We start from the raw sequence: 27,113 nt of genomic DNA, 5'->3' as shown, positions 1-27,113 counted from the left end.
GAATAAGTTCAGGTGACTACTTGGAGATCGCTGATGATAGAGAAAGGGAGCAGTGAACTTGGATAAGATGGTGGTGGTCAGGCTTGATCTATGCCAGGGTCTCATTCCAGAGGGCTGAACTGGGGACTTTGCTATGCAGCTCAGTGTCTTTATGTGGCTCCAGGTTAAGAGGTGCTGAGTCCCTGTCATTAGCCTACCACCAAGGGACATTGGGCCCCTGTATTTAATTTCCTGGGCTCTTGAGACACATGTTCTTCTGCAGTGACACTGGCTTCTTCATGGAGGTGTTAGGGGGACAATTTTGACTCAGAAGCAGCCTACTTAGGAAGTATTTCTCACATAACTCAAAGACAAATTACTCTTAGTAGAAAGACAGTGTCTTCCTCAAGGGGAATCATGGAGATGCAGAGGCTTCTAGGGAACCCCTAGTACTCAGACGTGCCTGTAGGGTTGCTTCCCTGTCACTCACTCACTGTAGTGCTCAGGATAAGGAAGGACCCGTGTTTCTCTGTAGGATGCTCCACGATAGGGCAGGATGGGGCAGGGTGCATCACCAACCTCAGGAAAGAGGAACTGCCCTGTGATAATCACTTCGACTTCCACTTTGGTTGTGAACTTAGAAGGATGAGGTCCAACTCTGAAGTTCTCTTGAGTCTAATGGGCCAGGATTTTGCTGTGACAACGGGTCCTGGAGCTCTCCTCTTGGGGAGGGACCTCCTTTGCTAGAGGATGACTCTGGGAGTTGGGGGGAGGTCGATGCTATTTTCCTAGTTTGGAACGAGACAGCATAAAAATGGAAGAGTTGAGCATCCTGGGCAAGAACCACCCAGATTGAGGGGTGAGCAGAAGAGAGGAGAGGGACTGTGAGTAAACAGGACGAGTGACTCTGGGCATAGGTGGTATCAGTGCTGCCAAGTCCTACCCTCCCCCTTGCCAATCTTTTTTTCCATGCTGTGTGGACAGGAGGCCAGGTTCCGGGTCTGACAGCCTGTGGAGGAAAGAATTCTAGACACAAGATGCCAATGACATCGAGAGTTCAGTGCAAGTGACTTGGGCAGACGGGAGACGAGATCTGAAGCCTCTGCTTTCACAGAACTCTGGAGGAAGTGGTGTTTCTCTTATAGAACATGAGGCAGAGGTTTGGGGGCAGTCTAAATATCAAAGGGCAGACAACTATGGGTTTAAGTTAGTATTGATAGTTGGCTAGCCCAGTGCCTAAGAATGTAATATGTGATTTCAGGCATATAATTATTTTTCTTCATTAAATTATATACACTCTCAGAATCATTCTTGATCTCAGTGAAGAGGCATAAAGTAGTGCATGTGACCATTTTGTCTGGGCTATTTTAAAAATTCTTTTCCTGTTCTTGGTTAGGGTATGCTCTTTCTTGTTTGTCACAGGCCTCCCTTCTCTGCCGCAGTCTGGCTGGGCACAAAATCACGAGCCACTCACAGCCTTGTAGATTCAAACAGCAATTCTTTATTCCCGAACTCACACCGGCACTCTACACACGTTCTGGGGAAATCCACTTTCTGAATCCCAAAATACTCTGAATCCCATGAGAACTCAAGGGGAACTCAAGGAGCGGGCGTGCCTGAGGCAGCAGGATACGCCCTATTCCCAGCAGGGTACACCTTAAACCTGGAACCGCTCTAAACCCAAGGAGCAGGATACTCCCTAAAACCTGATCCACCCTAAATCCGGATCCACCCTGGTCCTTGAGCAAGGTCACCTTACTCAAGCATACATGCAATGTCACTGCAAATGACCTGGGTCCAAAGGCAAGCCCATTTTCACAATGGAGAGTCCTTCCTCTAAGCAACATGGGGTAGGCTGACAAGAAAATTTCGATGCATCATTCCTACTTGGCAATGGCTCTCAGCACTTCTCCCTATTGTCTTTCTCCTTCTGGCTGATTCACATATTTATGTGATTTCTGACCATTAAGGCATGAAGATGTGTGGCTTGTACTTAACCTGTGAAGAGATAAGAGCAAACTCTGACATTGACTGATGTCCGTACTTGCAAGTGGATTGTTATTGATCATGATATTTGCTGATTTGCTGGCCCTCCTGTGGAAGAACCGATTTTTTTTTTAACATCCCCATCACATTGGTAAGTGATTTGATTTTGCTCAATGACGTGAGCAGAAGTGAAATGTGTCATTTCCAAGCACAAGTGACCCATGTTCTTTCTGTACAGAAGCCATTGGCTGATTCATATTTTCTTCCCCTGCCATGAGACCAGGTAGAAACTGCTCTGCTGGCAAATGAAAGAACCCAGAACAAAGTTGTTGGCAACCACTGACAGACTTGTAGCACAAATGAGTGATATTTGCTGTGATCTCCTGAGATTTTGGGGGTGATTTTTACCCTAGCATAACCTTGCCTCTTACGACTAATGCAACCACTTCATGCCTTTTAAATGTTGAGCTTGGGGAACGTGGCCTGGATGAATGTTCAAGAAACCATCTAGCTCTTTCCTTATTTCCACTGAGATAATGGAAATTTGAGGTGGAGGAGAAGTTCAACACTCTGTTCTGAGGAACAGATACACAGTAACATAAAATTGACAGCTGTAATGGTGACGGGGTGTGATACCCTAATAAGTGTCCCCAAAAGAGGAGCTCATCTTGGAATATGAGTTTTGATATAACTCGTGAGGCTGCTCACCTTTTTGTTCATCAAGTCATGATTAATAATTCAGTTTTTTGGGGTAGGTCCAAAGGAGCCCAAAGGATTTTGAGAAGAACAATATATGAAATGAGAGCTTTACTTCCAAAAACGAATCTGATTTGGGTGACATAAATCATTTCAGAGGCACCTCCTCCCTTAGCAGACATAAAATGATTCATGTTTCCACTGTTTGTCATCTTTGTGACAAAGACTCCTAAATCTATATCACTGGCTTTGACGCTCCTTCCTGTATCTATTAATTATTTCCCCAGCCACCAAAACAGGATTTTGGAAGCTCTAATACCCTTCAAACTCAACATTATGCAAGTCTGAACTTGTTACTTTTCAGGCAGCCTGTTAATACCATGATGTCATTATTCTTAGGGTCTGAAATTGATGTTGCTAGGTAGGAGAAGGCACCCCTGGAGGACATGGTAAGAGGAAGAGCTTAGAGGAAGGGAATCCCACGGGTGGTCCTGGGGATCATGAGCTGTTAGAGTATGGGTTCATATTCAAGCATAATAGATTTAAAGATGGACTGGTGGGTGGGAGTGAGATTGTGGAGGGTCTGTCAGGCAGAGCTGAGAGGTTAGGACTTCATTCTATGACCAAAAGGAAACCATAGATGGGAAAAGTTTCATTTTAGATGTTTAGAGCACCCTCAGGGAGGATTGATGGAAGGAGGAGGGGAGTTTGGAGGTAGAGACCAGTTAGATGGCCAGAAATAATTATTCTAAAAAATGCTTACAACCTGAACTGGGCCTGAGGGAGTGGACAGAAGGGAATGTTGGCTTTTGACCTCCCCATGGGGGAGAGGAGTCAGATATGCCTTGGCTTCACCCTCTGTTCTCAATAAAATGTCTTTGCCACACTGAGCTATGGAGAGGAATTGGAGCTGACAGAGCTCACTGAAATCCCCCGAGACTCTGAATTGAGGGCAGCCGAGAGGGAATTCATGGCCTGAGCCAGCAATTCCCTTCAGAGCGGAAGAACAGGGTCACCTCTGCAGAGCTGTCTACCCAGCATGAGCCAGAGACCCCTCCATCTTGCTCAGCTTCTTTTAACGACCTCAGGTTCTGCTTGACCATAGAAACATTGCTGCCCCCTCATGCCCCTCCCCTTTCGTTAAGGGCAAGAACATTGTTTTAATGCTCTTTGCCACCCATGAAGAAAAAGTATTTCCCAGCAGGTATTTGAGCATGAAGCAGGTTTTGTGGCTGTCCCTCCTATACCTCACTTTAAACCCACTCCGCAAATTGCTTAGTCCACAAATTCTCATCTCCCTTGCTGCCTGCATTAAACTCAGAGGAAAATAAGGATCGTTAAAGTCCCCTTCTCTTGATCATTTTCTAAAGGGCATGATGCATTTTGGGGAAAGGGAATAAGCTGGAGCTCCAGTAGAACCATTAGGTAAATCAGTACCGGCTCCTCATACAAGTCCAACCTGCAGCCTGGGAGGAAGGTGAGGGGTGAGATCTTGAACATTAAATCTTTAGCGGTGGAGACTCATACCAAAATGGTTAGGGGACGAAGAGACCCTTGTAGTTATTGGTGGAGATAGACCTCTCTTAATAGCTGTCACATTATTCTCCCAGAATCTCACATGCAGTTATTTAATATCACATAAGTTAATTGTTTTGGTTGAAAGAGAAACCCACAGAAACTTTGCTGAGAAGAGAGATGTGGCAATAAAGGAAAAAAATTTTATAGAAATGCAGTAAAAAGAAATACACCATGGATTTTTTTTATTTTATCTTTTTTGAGCCAGTAACCAAATTAAAGATACCTGTAGGATGTCAGGAGGTGTTCATGGCTTTGCACAGTGGCGCTTTACCCTTAACTCAAATTAGATCTCTCCATCTCAGTTGAGAATCTCCTTCACTATAACCTCTGTTTCCAACTTGCCACAACTCCTTTACCTCAGTTCTCTGCTCAAAAGCAGAGATTTCTGCCACATTTTCTTCCTTCTCCTAACAGTCTGATCACCCTCTGTTGGTTCTCTGTGTCTCATTCTTGAGATTGACTAGAAGGTTCTATTCTCATGAGAATTCAAGATGCCAATGAGCTTGTGAGTTTGCAGCATTGCTGTGAGGGTGCCCCAGGCCAGAGGCCCTGCTGCGATTCCAACACACTGGACTTGGGTGCGTGCCCACATCACAGATGAGAGAGAACAATATAAAAAGAAAAATGAATGGAAATCATGGTTTGGACAAAACAGGGAAAGCAGCTAACCTACCTCCCTAGGCCTACTGATGCAGTTACAATTTATAGAGACAAAACCCAGGAAATATACATGTGTATATTCAGTCTGGCTGTGGGTGCCAGAGATACAGTGCCATTCTGGTTTCACTGGCCCCCTTTCAGGTCAAGGGGGTGGGGTGGGGAGCTTTTCAGATTTCATTTTTGGCATGATGGAGGAATGCTGCATTCTCGGGGTATTGGGGCTCTTAATTCTAAAGGCACTCTGTTGCATTGGAGCATAGATATCATCCTGGTCCAACTAGTGATGGGGGTCATACCGGTAGGAGGTTTCTTGGATGAGGATATGGCCAAGGGGAATGCCATTACTAGGAAGGAAAGTTTTAGGGATTCCTTTAAAAAAACATTATGCCAAAATGTAAGTGATGGTCATTTCTTATGCTCAAATAATTTGCTTTCTCATGGTTTTTAAGGAGCTTTATTTATAGATGGGTTATCATCCTTCTTGTATCTATTGGAAAAGTGTCGATTAGGAAGTAGTGACTTGCCAAAAGATGACTTTCATACAAGTGGACCTTGCTGTATGATGTCATCGTTGCATTATGCTGACTCAAATTGATTCTTTGACATTAAGTGGGGAGTAGCTCCCCATAACTAAGCTAAGTTGAGGCTCTATTACTTTGCAAAGGAAAATCTTAAACTTCCCACAACCTCACCACTCTTTCTAGCTGCAATGCTCAGGAGCTGTTTGAAATCTTTGAGTTTCCAGAAATCTTTGCCTTTAATTAACTTTTTCTTTCAATATGAGATATACTAACCTTTTGTACTTGGGAAGATTTAAAAAAAAAAAGAATGCATTCACACATTCTGAGTACCTTATGTGTAAAATGTTCCCGGCCCATATCTCTTTGGGCTTTCCAGGAAGAGGGATTCTTAGAAGTCTTGATGGTAGCTAATAAGACTCCACTCCTCCAGGGTAGTGATAACTAGAATTCTGGCCAACTTTATCCAAGTCTGGCCTCCAACCACTGAGTCATTAACCAGTGTTTACAGGAACTTGAACCCCTGTGGGTGGAAGCCAAATAAGCTCTGCTCAGCATGGCCTCCTCTTCATGGCACAGGAGCTGTGGGATACTCTTCTGATGGCTATCTCTGTACACAGTGCTCCTTTGCGCCAGGTGAGCTGTCAGGAGGATTCAGGCCCCTGACTCTGGATACCCAGGCTGCTCTTCCTGGTGTCAAAATGATGGCACTATCTGTACATGATCTTCTCTGAATATTAAACAATCAGCAGGCAGGAGCCAGCTCCCAGGTCAGGCTAATAGGCGGGGCCTGCATTTTGGGAAGGATGAGAAGATGGTATTAGAGAAAATGCAGACAAAGCCTCAGAGGATCTGCAAGCCCTGGCTTTTTGTTTCTGCTATGAGGCCTCAAGTGTCCAAAGGCTGTGGACTGATGCCACTGCCACTCTCGCAAGACCTGGGGTGCACCCACCTGCCCACTCCATGGGTACTGTGTGCACCAGACCTCCTGTCACTCCCTCCTACCTTGCTCCAAAGTGCTCAGATAGAGGAATTAGGAAACTCAGGATGAATATGTACAGAAAACCACCACAGAGTGCTCTGCCTGGTATCACAGGGGTCTGACACAGGCCCTCCTTATCCTGCTTAAGGATGTTCCCAACTACCAGAAAACACTCTCTCCTAGGCGTTGGTTTTCCTGGTTATAAATTCAGAGCATTAAACACATTGAATGCTTTGTGTATGAAGTGTCCTGGGCCCAAATTTCTAAAGTTCTTAATTTTACCTTCCCAAATTAATGTTTTTGTTCTCTCTCTCCCTCACCCATTCCATATCTGTACTTAAGACGAATAGCTACAAAATCACAGGAAGCTCGATTTTTGCCTCCATCTATGTAAGAAATTCTCAATGGACTTGTCCCCAAATGGGGTACTTTGTAATGTAGTGACTTGGCTCAAGGAAGTCTCTCGCTTCTGTCCAATTTCCTGACTGGCACCTTTCTTGTGCCCACAGTCACGGCTACTTGACTCCCACCAATAATTCTCAAACTATGGGTTCCCAGACCAGCAGCTATAGTACCACCCAGAAACTCTTGGAAAGACATTGCCAGGCCACCCACAGGCCGGCTGAGTGGGAGATTGATTTCACTGGTGTCAAGGAGGGCTGGATTCTGGGTGACAGAATTTTTCACATCTCTTGGATGATTCTGATATTCAGCCAGGGCTGAGAGTCAGTGTTAGGATAGTGCTTCTCATTCTTGCCTATGCACCAGAACATTACCTGAGCCCTTGAAGACACACAGGTGTCTGGGTTTTACCCCTGGAGTTTTGGATTCAGCAGCCTTGGGTGGGTCTGAACTCCTATGATGAGAACAGGGAACTGATTTAATCCTCTGGCTGTCGTGTTCCCCTGGCTGTGGGTACTTGTCTTATCCATATGAGTTGCTCAGTACTCTGTCGAATACTTGGTGCTGAAACCCAGGGCTTCTGTCTGTGCTGCTGTCTCCTCTCCGGCATTCTGCACCCCAGAATAAATACTATGGATTTATAAATGCTATGAATTTATAACCAGGAAAACCAACACCTAGGAGAGAGTGTTTGCTGGTGGCTTGGAACATCCTCCCTGAATCTCAACTTGGTTTCAACAGGGGAGTCCATCCAGCTCTGCCTGGGTCCCCTTCCCTGAACTGTCTAAAACTAGCCAGCCGTGGAAATCTTCACTGGCTCCACGTCTCTCAGGAATCATGGTGCCTACTGCCTGATGTTCAGGGTCTTCATAACCACCGTTTGATAAATTTTTCCTTTTTTCTTCATGTTTTAAGCAGGAGGGTAAATCCATTTTCTTGCCCGGAGTTGGGCATTAGCTGTGTTCCAATTTGCATTTAAGAAAGATCCCTGCCTGCTGTTGAAGAAGAAGGACTTGGAAGTAGGAGGAAGAGAGAATGCTTGGAGACGGGCAGGGGTGAGCTCTCATGGTCCAGGTGAAAGAATCGCTTGACACATGGGGGTAGTGGCAAGGGCAACAGAGGTGACCAGAAGTGGGGCCTTTGATGTCGATTTTTGGAGGCACTGCTGAGAGGACTTGCTGAGGAGGGAGCTCTACATGAGGAGCTGTCTTCGTCAGCCTGCCCGTCTCACCTGTTGCCTACCAATGAGTTGACTTTGGAGTCTGTTATCAGATGACCAACTTTATGGCGACAGAAATGATTGTTTGTGGCTTTGTGTTCAGAAGAGAAAACATATACTGTACAAAGAGGAATCTGTAAGAGTCTATTGTGATACTAGATGCTTTCTTGTGACCCTCTTCTTGGAATGAGACCATCTTTCAGCTTATCTACATGCTATGATTTGGTTGAGTTCCCATCAAAGGTCCTCCTATAAAGACTTCATCCCCAGCATGGTAGTTTGGGAGATGCTGTGCCTTTTTTTGGGGGGGGGGTGGGGGGTACTGGGGATTGAACTCAAGGGCATGTGACCACTGAGAGACATTACCCAGCCCTATTTTGTATTTGGTTTAGAAACAGAGTCTCACTGAGTTGCTTAGCACCTCAGTATTGCTGAGGCTGGCTTTGAACTTGTGATCCTCCTGCTTCAGCTCCTGAGCTGCTGGGATTATAGGCATGTGCCACCACCTGGCAGGTGCTGTGTTTTTAAAAGGAGAGGTTGAGAGGGAAGTCCTTAGGTCATGGCGAGGGGGGGGGTGCCTTTGAAAGCAATTGTGGGACTTGGTCTCCTTCCCTCTGATTCCTGGCTTGAGGTGGACCTCTCTCTACTCTGACTTAACTTCCCTCCATGATTTGCTCACTTCACCAGAGACCCAAACTAGTGGGGCTTCCTGATCTCAGACTTGTAACTCCAGGACCATGAGCCAAAATAGCCTTTTTTTTTATAAGTAGATTGTCTCAGGTATTTCATTATAGTACCATGAAACTACTAATTCTCTGCCTCTTTTCATTTGCTTGCTCAAGTTAGCATTTTATCAGCCACTTGTTTCTATCACTTTCTTAAAATGGAGCATCACCAGTACTGTCTGGGAATGGGTTTAAAATTCAGAATCTCAGGGCTGGGGATGTGGCTCAAGCGGTAGCACGCCCACCTGGCATGCGTGCGGCCTGGGTTCGATCCTCAGCACCACATACAAAGATGTTGTGTCTGCCGAAAACTAAAAAAAAAAAAAAAAAAAAAAAAAAAAATTAAAATTCTCTCCCTCTCTCTCTCTCTTTAAAAAAAAATTCAGAATCTCAGGTTTCACCTATACCTGCTGAACTAGGCTATGCATCTTAAGACATTGGTCTAGTTATTTTTCCTTTGTAATTGATAATGTATTTGTTTTCTGCTGTCCTATATAGTAAGGAGTAAAGGAATAAGATGAAAAATTGTTCATTTAACTTTTATACACATTTAAGTCTGACCTAGGCCACCTCTAATGAGTCCTGATATCAAAATCTACCTGGAGTATAGGACTCAGCTCTCGTACCTGGCCCTCCTCCTTATCAGAATGTTCTAGTAATGCCCATTTCATCCAGAGAGTGTTTCCAATTTAAAGACTGTATCTTTGAAGAAGAGTCTGTCAGTCTGCGTCTGCCTCTTTGTCTTTCTTTCCCTGACATTTTAAGATCACATTTATCATGTATGTCGTCTACAAAGATTCCAGAAAACCCCCTAATTAATACCAATGGGAACAGGTTTGGAAATCCAGGAAGAGAGAAGCAAGGGAGGACATCCTGTGGCATACAGCGAGGGTGGACGTCACAACCAATTAGAAGCAACAAGTTTCAGAAACGAAAGGGCACCAACCTGAAAGACTCCGGGCTTGGGGATTTGAGGATAAATGGCTTTTTCACGATGGGTAATTAACTCATGGAGTGGGTTCCCGGAGGCGGCTGGGAGAGCTGATCGACAGTGACAGAGCCCGGGAATTGCTTTCACAGCTCTTTCCCTGTTTGGCTAAGAATGTAGAGGGAAGTTGATGTGGAAGTCACCCAGGAGGATACTGCCTGGCAAATGGCTGAACAAATTTGATGATAGGTGACTGAGGACCTGGAAGGGTATGGGTTCTCCTTTGTGTGGCCAAAGTACTAACTTGGGGCATCTTCCTTCAGCAGCTGAGTGTGGATTCATGTTCTGTTTTATTTGATGTGACTGACATAGGCAACAAAGGTAATAATCTTATTAAAGCATTCATTCTTCCTTTCTTTATTTTTGATTGGGAAGAGGAAGAGATTGTGGCTCAGAGAATGAAATGAATTCCCTAGGGCACTCAGTAGGACTAGGACCGGGGACTTCTGACCTTTATTCTAGTTGTCCTTTCTCTCTAACTCATTATATATTTGTTTTCTGATGCTCTCTGCAGCATGATGGAAAAAAATCATAAGAGAAAGAATTCATCTTGCATTGGGTGGGATACTGTTACCCCTGAGTTTCCTTTTCCATGTAACATGCCATTATATCACGAGCGTCAAAATCATAAAGTTGAATAATGCACCTCTATTACTGATCCTATGCCAGGATTTGTTAAATGTGTTAGACATTTTCTCACTTAATGACCCGATGAAGTAGGTGGTGGTATTACCATTTTACAAATCCACCCAGACGGAAGCATCACTTAAAATGTGGTCTCGGGACAGGCTGAGTCTCTACCCATCCTTGACATAAGGAGCTTGAGCCAGCATAGAAATCGGCTGTAGCATTAGGTCAGATGCTTGGGCCAGATGACATTTTGGGGGGGAGAAAGTTAGAAAACTTCCTCCTCGAAGGGCACAGTGCCTCGATCATCATTCTCGTTTCCTTGAAACAACCTGGAAACTGGCACCTTGAGCAGCCCTTGCCTGGTTTTACTGCCCATAGACTGCCGGAGGCAGTTGTTATAGGTTTCACCCTCATTCTGTTTTGCACTGTTTTTTTTTCTACTTTGTTCCAAAAAAGAAAAAAAAGAACAGTATGTCAAGCTACAGGGCTTCAGCTAACTAAAGCTTGTTGGAATGATTCACGTTTCTCATTCACTAAGTTTCTTTTGAGTGCCTTTATGGGGCTAGCTGAGCATCCTATCTGAGTCTATTTAAATCATTTGCACTGTTTTAATTTCTACAGCTTAAGGGTCATTAAATTATATCTGAGAAGCCAGAGACTGTGGATGAATGAAGGAACCACATCTCGATTTGTCTTTAACTTTCTCACGATATGCCTTTGGGTAGGTGCCCAGTAGATTTCATGGGTTCATTGACTGGAGGAGAGAGGAATGCGGCCAGGCTGTGCCAGGCTACATACCTTGAGGGCAGGAATTGGCATCTCTGCTTTGGATTGGCCATCGTCTAGGTCCTTATGTGAATGCCAGTCACAAGAACATGCCCTTGGTCCTATCTGCAAAGTGGCTTTGGGTATTTCACAGGGTTTAGATGAAAACTTTTTCAAAGATAAAAAGAAAAATGTCTACAGAAGATGATTGTTTTTATGATGTTGTTGATGATTCTCAATCCAAATATGGATAAAGTTAATAAACTAAAGTTATTGCTTGGAAAAATAAGACAGAAAACCAAAGGTCACACAATATCATTAAAATCTGAATTTTAGATCATTTTATTTATATATACTTTTTTCATTTCATAACATTTTTTTGGTGAAGCATGTTCTCCTTTAGATAAAAAATGTCTTAGCTGGATCGAGGACTTCATCTTTTTTCAGTTCTCTCCCTGTATGGCTTTGGTTGGAAGTTCCATGCCTGAGGCAAAATGCCTAAAACAATATCTACATCATGGAAAGGCCCCAGGGCTCAATTTAGAGGAAAGCTCGTCACCTTACATTGCAAGTTGTAGAAGATCATAAGAGTCTATAAAATTGCTCAACTGGAAAACAAAGGAACTGAGCCAGTGAAAATCACTGGTCAATTAAATTCTTGGAGACATATACCCTGTATCGACATGGGATGTTATGTATATCAGCACTGAAGCTTGGGTGCCAGGGAGAATTTTCAGCATCTTGGTCTCTGGCTCAGGAAAATCAGGCTGTGTTGAACAAATTCTTTTCTTTTTTTTTGGCAGGGGGGTTATCAGGGATTAAACTTGAGGGTTTTGGACCACTGAGTCACATCCCCAGCCCTATTTTGTATTTTGTTTAGAGACAGGGTCTCACTGAGTTGCTTAGCACCTGGACATTGCCGAGGCTGGCTTTGAACTTTTGATCCTCCTGCCTCAGCCTCCCGAGTCACTGGGATCACAGGTGTGCATCACTGTGCGCATAAATGGTATAGAGCAGAGTTTTCAAAATCCAGTTCTCAGACCAGTAATACCTGCATCGCTTGGAAACTTGTTCAACAGACATGTACCTCCCCGGTTCCTACCTCAGGCCTACTGAATCAGAGACTCTGGGGGTGAGGCCCACTACTGTTTTAACAAGGCTTCCAGAAGGTTCTAATACATACTAAAATGTGGGAACCAGTGGTAGGCCTGGGTGCTAAGGCAGTGTATTCCTTTTCTGAGCTGCTATAACAACGTACTACAAGCTGGTTTGTTTGAAGCAGCAGAGACTTAATTCTCTTATAGCTCATAAGGTCAGAAGTCCATAAATGGAATAAACTGGTTCAGTATTTCTTTCTGAGCTTCTGTGGTACCTAGCAATCCTTTGCATCCCTGACTTGCAGCTGCGTCAGCACAGTCTGTCTCCGTCTTCACTTACCTTCTCTCTGTCCGTCTTTTTCTTATTTCAACAGGCGTTGGACTAATCTCCACTCAGGAAATGTGGAAAGACCTTATTTGCAAAAAAAAAAAAAAAAAAAAAATTACATTCTGGGATTTCAGGTAGAGATGAATTTTGGGGGGTGCTCTTCAATCGGCTATAGGAAATTAAGACAGAACTCGGGTTGGAGTGTCTTTGAGGAGTGAGATTGATCCGAGTGGAGAAGAAAGCGGATCTAACGGGACGGGTGGAGAGAAGGCTAGTGAGGGAGCATGGAGTTGGACTGGAGGGGAGCCCGATGTTGGGGTGTGGACAGCGTGGAAATGAAAACACTGATGTCATAACATACTCACCTGTAAATAGAAATTAGCAACCTGTGTTCCCTTCATTTTCTCACGGCTAACCTATATGTTACAAAACTGCCTTCCACCTGACCCAGTTTGTGGTCAAAATCAACCAGTATTCTAATAACTGTCTTTTAATCTTACGCATTTGGGGGCTTTTTAAGTTTGATCTCTCACTAGCTAACTAATGCCCCGAGTCATGACTTGACTTAAGCAACCCCATCAAACCCTGCCAGTGACTTGGCTGTTGGTGTTCATGGTGTGAGACCATCATGGCCTCTGCTAATTTCACATCATGACGCTCCAGATGTCCCTGCTCCCACAGTGAAGTTTTTAAGTATTCAATATCTGTTATTAAATGCCACCAAAATAGTTTATTGGAATGTCATCTTTGAGAAGAGAAACGGCCCTGTTTCTTGAGTGCCTGGTGCAGATTTTGGCCCTGTGTCTTATAGAATCTCATCGAGCTTCAATTTTAGTTTATCTCTGTGAAATGGGCATAACTATATTGTTTACAGTAATCAAATAGGTTAATACACCTTTAGCTTTGTTTGTGCTAGGTATATGATCATCTCATTCATAAAAATCAGAACTGAATGTTAATGCTCATGATGGACAAGAATACAGGTTTTAACGACTCATCCCAGGAAATGAAGGTGAAATTCAATGGGGACAGAGGAGGGGACCCACACCTAGGATGCCCCTTACCTAAACAAGTCCATTATGTCCTGTTGTAATTAGCTTCTCTCCTCTTGATTGAGAGCCTAACAGAACCTACTATTTTGATACAGCCCACAGTTCTTGGCCTGTATCTGTGGTGGATCTTGTCATTACCCATTCTTTCATATGCCCCTGCTGCATTGAAAATATCTCATAGCTGAAGCCTCCCAGAGGCTGAACTCACCACCAGTAGCTGCCTGAGCCTGACTCCAGGGGAGAGCAGGCTTTGGTAGATGGTCACAGCCTTGGGAGTCTATGTGGGCATAACACTTATCCACCAGCCTGTCAGTACCAGGTATCAGTGTCAGGGATGCCAAGTTCTCTGTTGGTGTCCTCAACCAGTTTGCAAAGGGTGCACAAAAGGCAGGAGTTTGGGGGGACAAATTGCAGAAATATTGACCAAGAATTTATACTGTCAAAGCCTGAAAAAGGCCCTTACACATTTTCTAGTTGTGCTGAGCCTTTAACTCATTAGTTGCTGGGTAGTGAGAGGGTGAGGGGGAGGTCTTGGGGGAAGGTGCTATTTACCTAGTACAAAAAGATGGCAGTGCATCAATAAGTGGTGGAACTATGCCAGCGAGTCCTGGCTGAATCGGCCCCAGGCACGGAGAAGATGCAGCTATAGTGATAAGGCAAAGCCATTTTCTGAAGGCCATGAGTTCTGGCCCGTGGGGTTGGACTTCCTCCAGTGGGCACCGGGGAATCATTGTTGGCAGTCCACCTGGGTCTTTGATTCAAGCAAAACAGAGCTCTAAGACAGGACTTAAATAAAAAAAAATAAAAAGATGCAGCTATTTTTCTAAGGAGGGATTTTGCTTTAAAACATTCTTGTTTGCTTGGTGTTCCCTTCGTTTATGTGTTGGCACCCATCTTTTGGAGGTTAATGTGAGTTTTAGAGGAGAGTGGATCGCAATATTTAAGCCTTTGCAGATGCAAGTCTTTTTCTGATAATGATTTGGGATTTAATAAGTCATTAAAAATTCTTCAAGTGCTTTGCAGGTGGCTCTTTTTTCTTTTTAAGAGGGAGGCTAGGGAAAAAAAAAGTCAGAATGATACTTAATCTTAGGTAAATATCTTCTCTAGTTTTGGAGAGACACAGCTGTCAGTTGATGCTACTGTCCCTGTACTAAAAATGCTGACTCTGCTTTTAGGACATAATTGTTAGACCAGGACGCAAGAAAAGACCACTGACTCCAATTAAAATCAAATTAAAGCAAGCTTATTATTTCCACCGGCCGGGCTGCCTCTGCCTCCCGAAACGGCAGGAACAAGACAGCCCCGAGGCTTCTTTGTGGCCCAGTTTTATAGCCCAAAAAGTTACACAAAGGGGGGTTACAGATAACAACACTCTGAGGAGCATAACACAAGTTTACATTTTTGCTGGCCCCGGCATCAGAATTTATGGAGATCTTAGAGACTCAGAGAGGGTCATTATCCGGCCAGGGAAGGCCAGAATTTATGAGGCGTCACTAAGGTTTAGGAAAGGGTTGTTATCTGGTCAGGGAAAACCAGACATGGGTGAGTTCAGGGCACGGGCAGGCATTCCAAGTAGGTTCAGAATTTGCAGTAATTTATAGTAAAGCCGAAATTATCTCTTCATGGTTTTATGGCGAGATGCCCAATTTTAAGAAAAGATCAGGTTGGGTCTATCAATAATGTACCAACATCAACACCAACATGAAAAATTTGCTTGACTGACAGGAGCTCCCCTTCCCATCACTGGTCTCTGATGATGCCTCTTTCATGGTGGTAGCCTGCAAAGTTTGACTCGGGCAGAAATCAATGAAGGACTTATTTCCTGGAAGTCCAACACAACCCTGAAGTCGACATTGGGAGTTTTATTTTTACCCCCAGATGATCCATCAAATGGATTTGGGGAGTGAGGTTTGAGTGTATAATATAGTAGTAAAATTTGAGTTGGAGTTACCCAGGGGTTGAATCCTGATTTTTTTTTTTTTTAAGAGTGAAGTTAATGGGCTGGGGATGTGGCTCAAGCGGTAGCGCGCTCGCCTGGCATGCGTGCGGCCCGGGTTCGATCCTCAGCACCACATTACCAACAAAGATGTTGTGTCCGCCGAGAACTAAAAAATAAATATTAAAAATTCTCTCTCTCTCTCTCTCTCTCTCTCTCTCTCTCCTCTCTCACTCTCCCTTAAAAAAAAAAAGAGTGAAGTTAAAAGAATCCATAATAATCCTTAAATCTTAGGTAAATAACTTCTGGTTTTGGAAAGACTTGGCATTACTAACTGTATACAATATCCCATATGACTTTGGGATCTTGGGTAAATGACTTAACTATTTAACATGTCAGCTTCCAATCTGTAAAATGGGGATAAAAATACTAATTTTTTTAAAGAACTGTTATGAGGATGAAAATAATCTATAGTGTAGCACGAGTTTACTTTTTGTGAGAGTGGTGAGTATTGGTGGGACTTAATTAAGGTACATTTTACAATTCACAGACCCCTGTGCATATGCACTAGTATATGGATTGGCCTCTAATCAGGAGACAGCAGTCATGCAATAATTTGAATGAGAGTTTAATAGAGTTTAATCATTATAGGGAGGTGGAGTAGCAGAGAATTTGCTAATAAGGACACAGAACTAAAAAAATTATAGAATAGCACTTATAAGGAGCAACAGCGACTACCCTGAGGGCTGAGATGAAATGTCCCAGGAAGAAACCCTCTTTACCTCCAGGCTGAGGCCCAGCCCTTGTTAGAGGATGTGGCCATGAATGACAGAAGTCACTGCAGGGCTGTGCTGGTGGATCTTACTACAGATCTGCTCTCCGGAGCTCATAGGTATGTATCTCCATTGTGCTGGGGTAAGCTATCACAGAAGGGTGTCCCCTCCGGAGGTGTACTGTGCTATAAACCCCTCAGGTACTACTGACTACTACGCACTTCAGCAGGAGCTGTCTGCACTGCAGGAGCCTGATGGTGGAAAAGCTGTGCATACCTAGAAGCCAGACCCAGAAGAAGCCATGTTCCCAGCAGGAACCACACATGGGCAGCCACCCATGCTGCAGAAGCCTTTCTTGAGCACACTGGGACCAGGGAGAAATGCCCCTTCCTGCTCCCTGCTTCCTTGCCCCGTACTATCAAAGCAGAACAGCGTGTCAGCCGGCAGGTGAAAATTATTAAAAGGACTCAATTTTCACAGAGTAGGCAATGAAGGGTCATTTTTGGAGCTGAAAGGAATACACTGAAAACTGGTACAAATGGTGCAGACACAAATCCTGAATTCCGGGTATCTGTTCCTCTGCTCCCTTCTGTCTCCCTGGCATGAGTAATCTACAATAGTAACTAGTACTCAGCATGCCCTACTCAGTGTCCCTTGGTGTTTGAGCTCACCATTTTCAGTTATGCCTTCATTTTGCAAGGTTATTTGCATCCGAGAGTACTCGTGTGATCCTTCATGAGAATGAGTCCTGATGGTGATAAAATGTGGTTGGTGCCACAATTAATAAACGGAGCCATTCTTTTTTGCTACAACAGGGTACTTTGGCCCCAAATGTGTTTTTGCAGACGGATAGTAGCTTCTTAACCTAATACAACCTCTTCATATATTTGTTTTGCCTTATTTTGAAGGTATTAAAAGCATTAAACAAGAAATAGAGGCACATTAAAATTTTTCTTTGGACAGTGAAGCCAGTGAGCATTTTGAACAGCACTGTGATGTGACTCCTTCAGGCAGGGTCAGCGTGATGCCTGGCAAGAAGTAAGCGCTTAATAACTGCTGCCTAATGGGGATTATTGCTGATGTGGATCTCTTCTGTGTTGCCTGAGTGATGGGTGTTCACCTTCTCAGAGTGAGGTCACCAGAGGGCCCAGGAAGAAGTAATCAGAAGCAAACTCAGCCTATTTTTTTCCCCCTAGCATTGACTAAATAGGACGAGATAGAATGAAGAAGAGTGGCTTAGATTCTTTGGCATAGGCTTTGGCTTACACCTCTGGAGCTCATTTAAGAGTCTAATTAGACCAGAAAGGCCTTGCCTGTTGACCCAGGAGTAGAGGTGAGAAGAAAGGGCATGATTAATTTAATGCCTGGGAAGGGGTGAGAGAGGGACAAATCCAAGGTCAGCGAGCAGCTGCAAACATCCTTCCCTCCCTCATCTCTTTCCAGTAGTTTCCCTGTGCTTCCAAATGAAGCCGTTAGGGTAGGAATGTCAGTTGCATTTATTTTCTACAGGTGTTCACTGAGTGCTCTGTGTGTGTGTGTGTGTGTGTGTAGCTGTGTAAGGTGCACAGGTCCTATGGCCTCTCAGACAGAGCAGGGGGTCTTAGAGGGGACCTAGGAGATGCAAACTGCTCCTGTTGAGCTTAATACAGCAAGCATTGGAGCAGCACAATTGGCATCTGCTCCCACAACTTAAGGAAAAAGCTTTCTGCACAGCGACCTCTGCTTCCTTGGTGCCTGAATCCAAAGGCTGGTTGCCTTCCCTGGCTTTACTTTTAACATTCTCCTTGAAATCCTCTTTCCTTGGCTTGCATGGGGTTTGTTCTGCCTGGATTCCTCTTTCTGAAAGTTGACCCCTGTGTGTCCTGGAATATTCGTCTTCATGGTGGCCCTCCCTTTTCCTCACCCTGCACCCATTTTCTGGGTTGGTTTACTCTGTGTTCAGGGCCTCAGTGATCCTTTACCCAGAGCTGATGGTACCCAAATGGAAAGCATAAACCCAGGTCCTTCTCTTCAACTGCAGCCATATTTACCTCACTGTTGGCAATAGGACATCAGGCTTGGAGGAGCCTGCAGACATTGATTCAGCTCATTCCACATTGTTCCTGCCCCGCTTTCCTTGTCCCATCCAGGCCAGAAACCTGAGCAGCCTCCCTGGTTCTTTCCCACCTTTACCTGATCAGTAGTAAATCCCGTAGGTTCTGCCTCTCAGTGGCTTCCATATTGGTCGCCTCCTTTCTGTCCTCACCAGCTCTGTTAGTGGAGGCCTTTTCTTGTGCTAGGGATGGAGCCCAGCACTTGCGTGTGCTCTACCCAAGTGCTCTACCACTGAGCCACACCCCCAGCCCTGCCCTCATTTTTAAATCTGCATTTCCACAACAGCTGGATCAGTTCACTTCCTTGCAGGAAGATCTTGCCACAGGCATAAAAAAGCCCTTGTATTTCCCTACATTTATTCAGGAGCTTCCCAGTGGCCTCAGGAGTAAGACTGGGCTCTTTCACAAGGTTCACAACCCTCTTGATGCCGGGTCCCAGTTCTCTTTCCAGCTCTTTCTCTCACCACTCCAGCATTTCTTTGAATTCTCTGCTTCAGTTGCTCTCAACCACACGCAGCCCTTTGAATATACCATTCGCTCTGTGCCAGAGCGGAGCTTTTGTTTCTCCACTTCTTCAGTGAATGACTCATTCTCATAAAGGGTTCAACTTGGATGTATGGATGCCATTTCCTCCAGGAACTCTTGGCCTCCATCCCTACCTTAACCCAAGAAGAGCGGGTAGGATCACCCATGTGGGTCCCACAACATCCTGATGAAAGTGCCTATTTCCTGCTCACCCTAACACCATCTTTGTTACTTGTGCATAAAGTGGTGCCTGGCACGTAGCAGTCTCTCTGTAGTTATCTACTTATGTGTGAAACAACTGTGTTACAAAGAGCTTCAGAAACAGAGGAGAGAGCTCTGGGAGGAAGCCACAGGCATGTCCTCTGGGCCTGAGGTGGCGGGTGGTATGGGAATAGCTGGCTGAGGGACAGGGCATTCTAGGTGGCAGATATGGCTGGAGCCATGGTGCAGAGGCAAGGAAGTGTGGGGCCTGCCTGGGGCAAGCCTGTCTCTAGGGGAAGAGTGGGGTGCAGTGCAGGAAAGGCAGGTTGTGGCTGAGACCTTGAGAGCTGGGCTAGGAAGTCCTTTAGATAATGAGAACTAGAATGTGTACAAAATGATGGAATGGGCGCTGTGATGTTAACCTGGTGGACAGGATTCAGGATGGCTTAGAGGGGAGGGAGTGGGTTAAGAGGCAAGGGTGTTGACAGTGAAGGTGGGCGGTAAGTAGGATGGTGGCAAAGGGAAGAGAAGTAGGGACAGATGTGAGATTAGAAAGCTCTTACTGGATGCTCAGTTTGAAGAGTATAGGAAGAGGGTATTGTGCTCAGAGTAAAGATATACAGGTGGGCTAAAGGGTTAGGGGAAAAAATGGATGGTTTTATTATAGTTTAGATATGAGGTATCCTCCAAAGCTCATGTGAGACAATGCAAAAAGGTTTAGAGGTGAAAGGATTCAGTGATGAAAGCCTTAACCCAATCAGTGAATTAATCCCCTGACAGGGATTAACTGGCTGGTAACTGTAAGCAGGTAGGGTGCGGCTGGAGGAGCCACTTTGTTCTGCCATGATGTTCTGCCTCACCTTGAGCCCCAAGCAATGGAGTCAGCCTTCTATGGACTGAGACCTTAGAAACCGGGAGCCCCCAAATCAACCTTTCCTCCTGTAAAATTATTTTTATCAAGTCTTTTAGTCACAGCAGTGAAAAAGCTGATTAAAACAGGTTTAGAAGAGTTCTAACCGGAACTGCAATTTGGAGTCATCTTGGAGTCCATGAAGTCTCACCGTGAATAAGGAAATCCATTCATTGCCAAGGACAGTGAGGACTTGGGTGAGCTGACCCAGGATGCACTGTAGTAGATTCTGCAAGCATGTTTCTCCCCCAAACTGTTCTAGGAGCCAGAGCAAGGCAAGCAGTAGAGGGTCCAAGAAAAGGGAGGAGGGGCTTTCTTCACGGGCTTTGTGAACTTGTACGATTTGTAAGGAATGACCCCTTTCAGACTTGCTCAAGGAAGATGCTTTTGCACTTGGATAACTATGAAAATGATCATTTCTTCTTTTCCTCTTGTGATGAACAAGGCCCCTGGGTATAATCGGAATAACAGCTTTGTGATGATAAACAGCAGAACTAGTACTGGAATTGAGGGCAGGATGGAGTTTGTGTTTCAAGAATTAGAGCAAGTTGCTTGGTACCTATTATCATGTTCTTTGACACTATCCTATCGAACCCACATTTCCAAAGCAGGGTCTGGTTTCTATGGTAGAAGGCATCATTCAGTGTAACCAACCAGCAGAGGAGGACCTTTTCCCATCCCAAAGAACCCTGCCAACTCTAGGGCAAATTTTGTGGAGAGAGTGGGAAGGAAAAGGGGTGAAACCATTTTCCTTGTGAGACCTGTGGAGTATCTCTCACCAGCACCTTAGCCAGGGCTATTGCTCACTGGGGCACAATCATGCCCTCCTCCCCACCCATGTTTCTAGACACCTACCACATTTTGCTTGGGGATGTGAGGGGAGACAGCTGACTGCCAAAGCTCTGCTTCCCTTGCAACCTGAAGAGCTGAAAACTTTCTTAATCTGTCTGCACTTGCCTTCTAGATCAAATTGTTCAGAAGAGAAGTGGTTTTCAGGTGCTGCTTCAGATAAAAGAAGGGTGGAGCCGCAGTTCTGTCATTGAATCTCTCCTTCAGCTTCCTATTTTGTTATTTTGAATCTTGGTTCCTTGTTATTTCTAGAATTAATAGCTTCTCAGGATCATGACTGATAATTTTGCATGACTTGTGTGCTTAATTCTGACCTTGCTTCTTGTTGGTCTGGTTTGCAGAATCTTTAAGAAACAACTATCCTCAATTTGGCCACTGGTACCAAGCGACTGTCGGGTGATTTTTTTTTTTTTCAGTTTCTAGCTTATGTCTAAATAAAAATCACCAAGTTTTGGGTGGCTTGTGTTCTTCTCCACATTGCAGAGTCTTTCACAGACCGGCAGCATCTTAGTCCCCTCCCTTCACCACATTAATGGCTATTGTACTGTGAACAGAGGGGAAGTTATCAGGAGACATAGGGACACATCTACAGTCCCCTAATCTGAAACATTTGTCCTTGGGTGTCTTATCTGGTAGCACCTCTTTCCTCTGGGTTCTTGATGTGTCTCGTGTGGTCACAACTCATTTATTAGAGAATTATAAGATGGGGTAGAGTTCAGAGTGTCATCAGGACTAATTCATCCTTTTTGTTTTTTCTATTTTTCTTTTTAACCATCTCTTTCTCTGCGCCATTTTGTTCTCTCCGATGCATGGTTTTTCTTGAGGTGGTAAAGGGAAGCTCAGACTTAAATAAACCAAAGTTAGTTACCATAGAGGAAAAAAAGAAATCTTTCTGCTTCTCTCCTCTGGCTTTCAGTATATAAACACCCCAGGAAAGGACTCCTATTGGCTGCTGGAGAGATAGGACTGTGTGTTGGGCCAGTCGGCGACTAGGGGCCCAACACCAGGAAGATCAGGATTTCACAAGCTGGAGAAGAGGTAGGAACTACAATGGGAAGACAAACAATAGCTTTTACTTGGTGGAAATAAAAGCATAGAAATGAGCATCCATGTTTAAGCTTTTACTGTTTTCCTGTAGCTTCACATTTCTCTGAAGGAACAGATGAAAGACAAACATTCACTTAATTAAATGACTGGGGAAAGACAATAGCGGCAAATTAGAAATGCTACCTAAGCTGCTTTCATCTGTCTTTCTCTCCTTGCCATTCACTCTGCCTTTTAAACAAAATTGACTAACTTCTCCTTATAGGAAGACACATGATTCCCCTGCCATTATATTTGAGTGTCATACTCTTCTTAAGGAAATACAGAAATGAAACATGTCTTGTCCTCAGGGCAAAGAAATCACCCCAGGTAAATGGGATTCTGCAGGGCTATAATTTTGCTACCATGAATAGCAGGATGGTGTTACTCACTTTGAAACTGCTTCCTGGTTCATTTTTGTTGAAGGGAAGTCCATGTAGATCCCTTTCTCTCTTCTGGTCACTTGGGTTGGAGGTGATGAATTGGTCTCAGCAGACAATAGATGAATCCCCAAGTCGGTGGAAGCCAACGTTATCCATATTTTTATATGAATGGGAGGCTGAGAGATCTGAATGTGCTATGTAGGTTCCATTCATCACTCTTGACTCGTGTTATTTTTGAGTCATACTGTCCTCTGAACCTGAAAGAGATCCAGAGAGTTAATAGTTTTAATGTTGACAATTCGGTTTAAGCTGTCTAGATGAGTACCACAATTGATATGACTTATTGCAACTAGCACAAAATGGAAATGATTTAATTAGAGTTGGCCAAATGTTACTTTGAACACATTTTTCTCTGAGATAGATTTGGTACTGGTGATTGACAGTCATGGTGATTTTGATAGCTGCTATAGAAATCAACAGTATTTTTACCCTCTATCCTCTTTTCAGGGTGAGAATTACCTTAACACGCATGATTCTGCAGGGGCCCTGATAATGTGCTGTTCTGATCTCCAGCTGCAGAGAACATAATTAACCAATGGCCCCCGCGTCTGTGTTCTGAAATCCATTAATGCCATTTTTCGAACAACATGCTTTCCAAAAGGCTGCTCCTAGCCAGTGACCGAGTGTGGCAGGAATACCAGGGGGAGCCTGTTCCTGGGAGATGGCCCTGCTGAGCTTTCCTTGGAACTGGGCTGCAGTCCAAGACTTTCCCATCCTATCTTTCCTCTTCTTCACTTGGGATCAGACCTGCATGATGTCCAGAGGTATCCTGGGTCTCTTAAACATTTTATCTCACAGGTATTTCCTCTGATAAATTCTTACAAATTATGGTACATTATGGAAAAATTTTCCAGATAAAGCATTTTAAGTGCACAAATCATGGCACTAATTATGTGCACAATACCATGTAACCATTACACTGTCTATTTTTCATCACCCCAAATATAAACTCTTTACCCATTTGTCAATTGGCCCCCATCCAAATACACATCTTAGGACTTTCTGGCTTGGCATATGCTTTTCAGAGTACCCTGATTAATGTAATCCTATTTAAAGTCTTAACAGTTTTTCAAGGTTGATATTATTTCTATACAGATGAGGAAACGAGACTCCAAGATGTTAAGTGATTTGCTGCCGCAGTCTGGCTGGGCACAAATCACCAAGCCGCCACAAAGCACTTGTATGTTCAAACAGGAAACTTTATTGCCTGAACTCCAACAGCACTCCACGCACACTCCCCGGGAACTCTCCCTAACGCCACCCACACGGCCCCCAGGAACACCACACACCAACCGGAACTCCCTCCACCAGGCTGCGTGTGCACTCACTCTTGGAACTCAACGGAACTCCAACGTAGCGGGCACCCTAGGCAGCAGTAAAGGTCTAATATACAATTGAATACACAGCCTGTTTCAATCCAGCATCATCCAGTCACAGCAATTATAGACAGCTTAACTTAATATCATCATCTTAATGGCTCGCCTCTCAACCATTACTTCTGGCAAAAATGCCAGGGGCCATTCCGACTTGGCTGTGGCTCTCAGTAATTTGCACCAAATCACACACCTAATAAATATTGAGTCAGAGTGCCCCTCCATATCTGCGTTGTTAAACACAACCTTTGTGTAACATGTCCAGACATAAGCTGCAGAAAACCAGGTGTGATCAGTCATAAAAGAGGACTGTGATTGGGAGAGAGACATGGAGTCAGCCAGGTGTATGCTTCTGTGACTTGAGAGATTGTGCCCAGAAAGAATGCTCTTCCACCCTCACGCTGTGCTAATGTCGCATTCTAGTGGTACTGTGCTGAGGCCTTTCTTTATGCTATCTCATTTAGTCTTTATGAGAACCATAAGACAGAAGCACTATTATCCTTACCATTTTACAGATCAGGAAACTGAGGTAAAAGGAAGAATGTCTGTTTATCATGAAGAAAATGATTTACATTGATGTTTCTTGGAACAGGCAGGTCAGAAAAGCAATACTGTTACACTGTCATTTCAGAGAGATGCAGAGCTTTGTAAGTACATTTTATTTCACATCATTTTGGCCAGGACACTTGTAGGGTCACAGTTGACTTAGAATTGGCTTGGAGGCTTCTGAAAGACCTCTTTTATTGTGTGGTCACAAGAAAGACCATGAACATTATCGAAACAGTTTATGTTCTCTACCATTGCCATGTGCACTGAATTAGCGAATACTGAATCATTGTTCTTGGGGGGAAAATGGATAAATTATTGCAAGTGATAATGTTTTTATCAACTGAAAATTGCATAACCATGATTTACATGCTCTTGTTTAAAGATGCCTTAGTTAATGTCTACTCTGGTTCCTTACTGCTAAGCCTCATGTCCAAGAAACTACAACCTGGACCTGAACAAAGCTTATGTAGTGCACGTAACTTCTCTGTAAGGCAGCCATGGTCTTTGGAACACAAGGAGCATTTCAGCATGATGCTGGGACCATTTCAAACAGCAAAATCACTATCAGAATGCACCAAAAATGCAAAATAAAACAAAAAAAGTTCTCCTAAGAAGACTGCAAGAAAGTATACACATCTCCATTGTGGGATTTAAACAAAGAAAGCAAACATTTCCTTATGTGAACTCAGCTGGGATCATGGACTTGGAGCAATTCAAATTTTTTTACTACTCTGAGCAATTCTGTGTGACTAAAAAACACCATGGGTATTGATTGATTTTTTTGGGGGGGGGTTTAAAAATAAATTTTAGTAAGTGGAAAAATTCACATACCTTGAATCCAGAATAATGAGCTTCAATTGCATGTCATTAAAAAGTAACAGCTGAGGGGAGCCCCTTCTGCCTTGATTGTTCTAAATCTCACCAATCAACCAAGTTAGTGATTCATTGCCTAATCTATTTCCCAATGCACTTGGGTGATAATGAAAAAAAAAAATTGTCGAACAGGTAATGCCAATGGTAGGCTGTATTAGTCAGAATCAATGGGAAGTGTAATTATGAAAAGGGGATTTATTAGGTTGGCTTATGTGACCAGAAGCTGGATAGTCCACAATGGTCGTCTGCAGGCTGGAGAGCTGGGAGAACAAGCAGCTGTGCAGTCCAAGAGGCAGAAGCCCCCGAACAAGAGGGATCATTGGTGCTACCCTAGTTCCAGATTGAAGGGTTATGGAAACTCCTTGGAGAATCGCTGACAGTCACTTGTAAGAGTGAAGAAGCAAAAGTCTGATCCTCAGACGATGGCAGCAGCAATCAAGAACCTACTTAAGAAGAATGGAGCTTGCACCTGTTGCTGCTTTCTTGTTCTTCCAACTTTTATTCCATCCAAGCCATCATCCTATTGGATAGTGCTACCTATGCTTAGGGAGGGTCTCCATTTGAGTTGGCTCTCCTACATGCCAATCATTCCTAGACACACCCTCGTTGACACACCCAGAGGCCTCTTAATCATTGGCATCTCTTAATCCGATCAAGTTGACAACTCAAATTTACCATGACATGGGCCAAGTTGTGAATTCAAGTGATAATGTCCAATGTTTTAATTTTATATTGAGTTTGATGGAATGTTCTTGATAGTGCAGGGAAACCTCTGTCTTCTTGCATATCAGTCCAGTGTCTCTGAAGTGTGCACTGTGCTCATACCTGGTTGAGACTATCAGTAACTGGCTTATGCTAATGGTAATCCACGTCCAGAACTGAGTCTCTATTGGATAGTCCACAATGGTCGTGTACAGGCTGGAGAGCTGGGAGAACAAGGAGCTGTGTAGTCCAAGAGGCAGAAGCCCTAGAACAAGAGGGATCATTGGTGCTACCCTAGTTCCAGACTGAGAGTTATGGAAACTCCTTGGAGAATCACTGACAAGAGTCCACTTTAGAAGAGTGAGGTCTTGGAAGGTAGGGGCCATATCCTGATTCCCGGCTGGCAAGTGGAAAATTCTCACAAACATTGAGTAGGTGAAAAACATTGAGATGTCCCAAGTGAAATGTCAATTATCTTAGGATTTCTCACTGAGCATCAATCAAGTACATAGCCAAAGGTCCTATGGGAGACCTGGAATTATAAGTGGTGGTCCTTATAATGAAAAGATCATGGGATCTGGAGTTAGACCTGTGTTCGTGCTTGGTGGGTGACCTTGACCACAATGCTTAAGCTCTCTGTGCCTCAGTTACCCTTATATGTAACTTGGGGGATATTGATGGTGCTACCACATAGGTAGGTAGGTTGTGAGGATTAATATGATAGTGCTTATAAAGAGTTTAGCTTAATGTCTCAAATTTTAAGTTTCAGTAAACATCAGCCATTGATTCTTATTTCATTAGATTGATAAATTACATAGATATAGGGATCCATTAAATCCCAGGAGAGTCCACTATAAGATCCAGGGCCTGAAGGATAAATTAGGGAAGAGAGGATGGAGATAATTTGGAAAAAGACTTCTTGTGGGAATAAGCTCCCGATGTGGTTTTTAGGGGCAGCTCTGATTTTCCCAGAGTGCAGAGGTATCCAGGTAAAACTAAGGGCAAGAGTGAAGGCATGACGCCAGGGCTACCCCTGATGTGCTGGTGAGATGCAGGAGAGGGTGCTTGCCTACCAGGCACTGAGCAGAACATGCTGGAGAGCAGCCTGGGACTCTGTGATGGGAATTTGGAGGATGTTGGCTGGGTGGGGCCATCTACCTGGTTCTGAGCTGCTCTGAGCTCTAGTAGAACTCAAAGG

Source organism: Spermophilus citellus, assembly GCF_964194105.1.
Source record: "Spermophilus citellus genome assembly, chromosome: 1".
In the NCBI taxonomy this organism is placed as follows: Eukaryota; Metazoa; Chordata; class Mammalia; order Rodentia; family Sciuridae; genus Spermophilus; species Spermophilus citellus.
The sequence above is the reverse complement of the archived record's forward strand: the minus strand, read 5'-3'. Positions refer to the sequence as shown.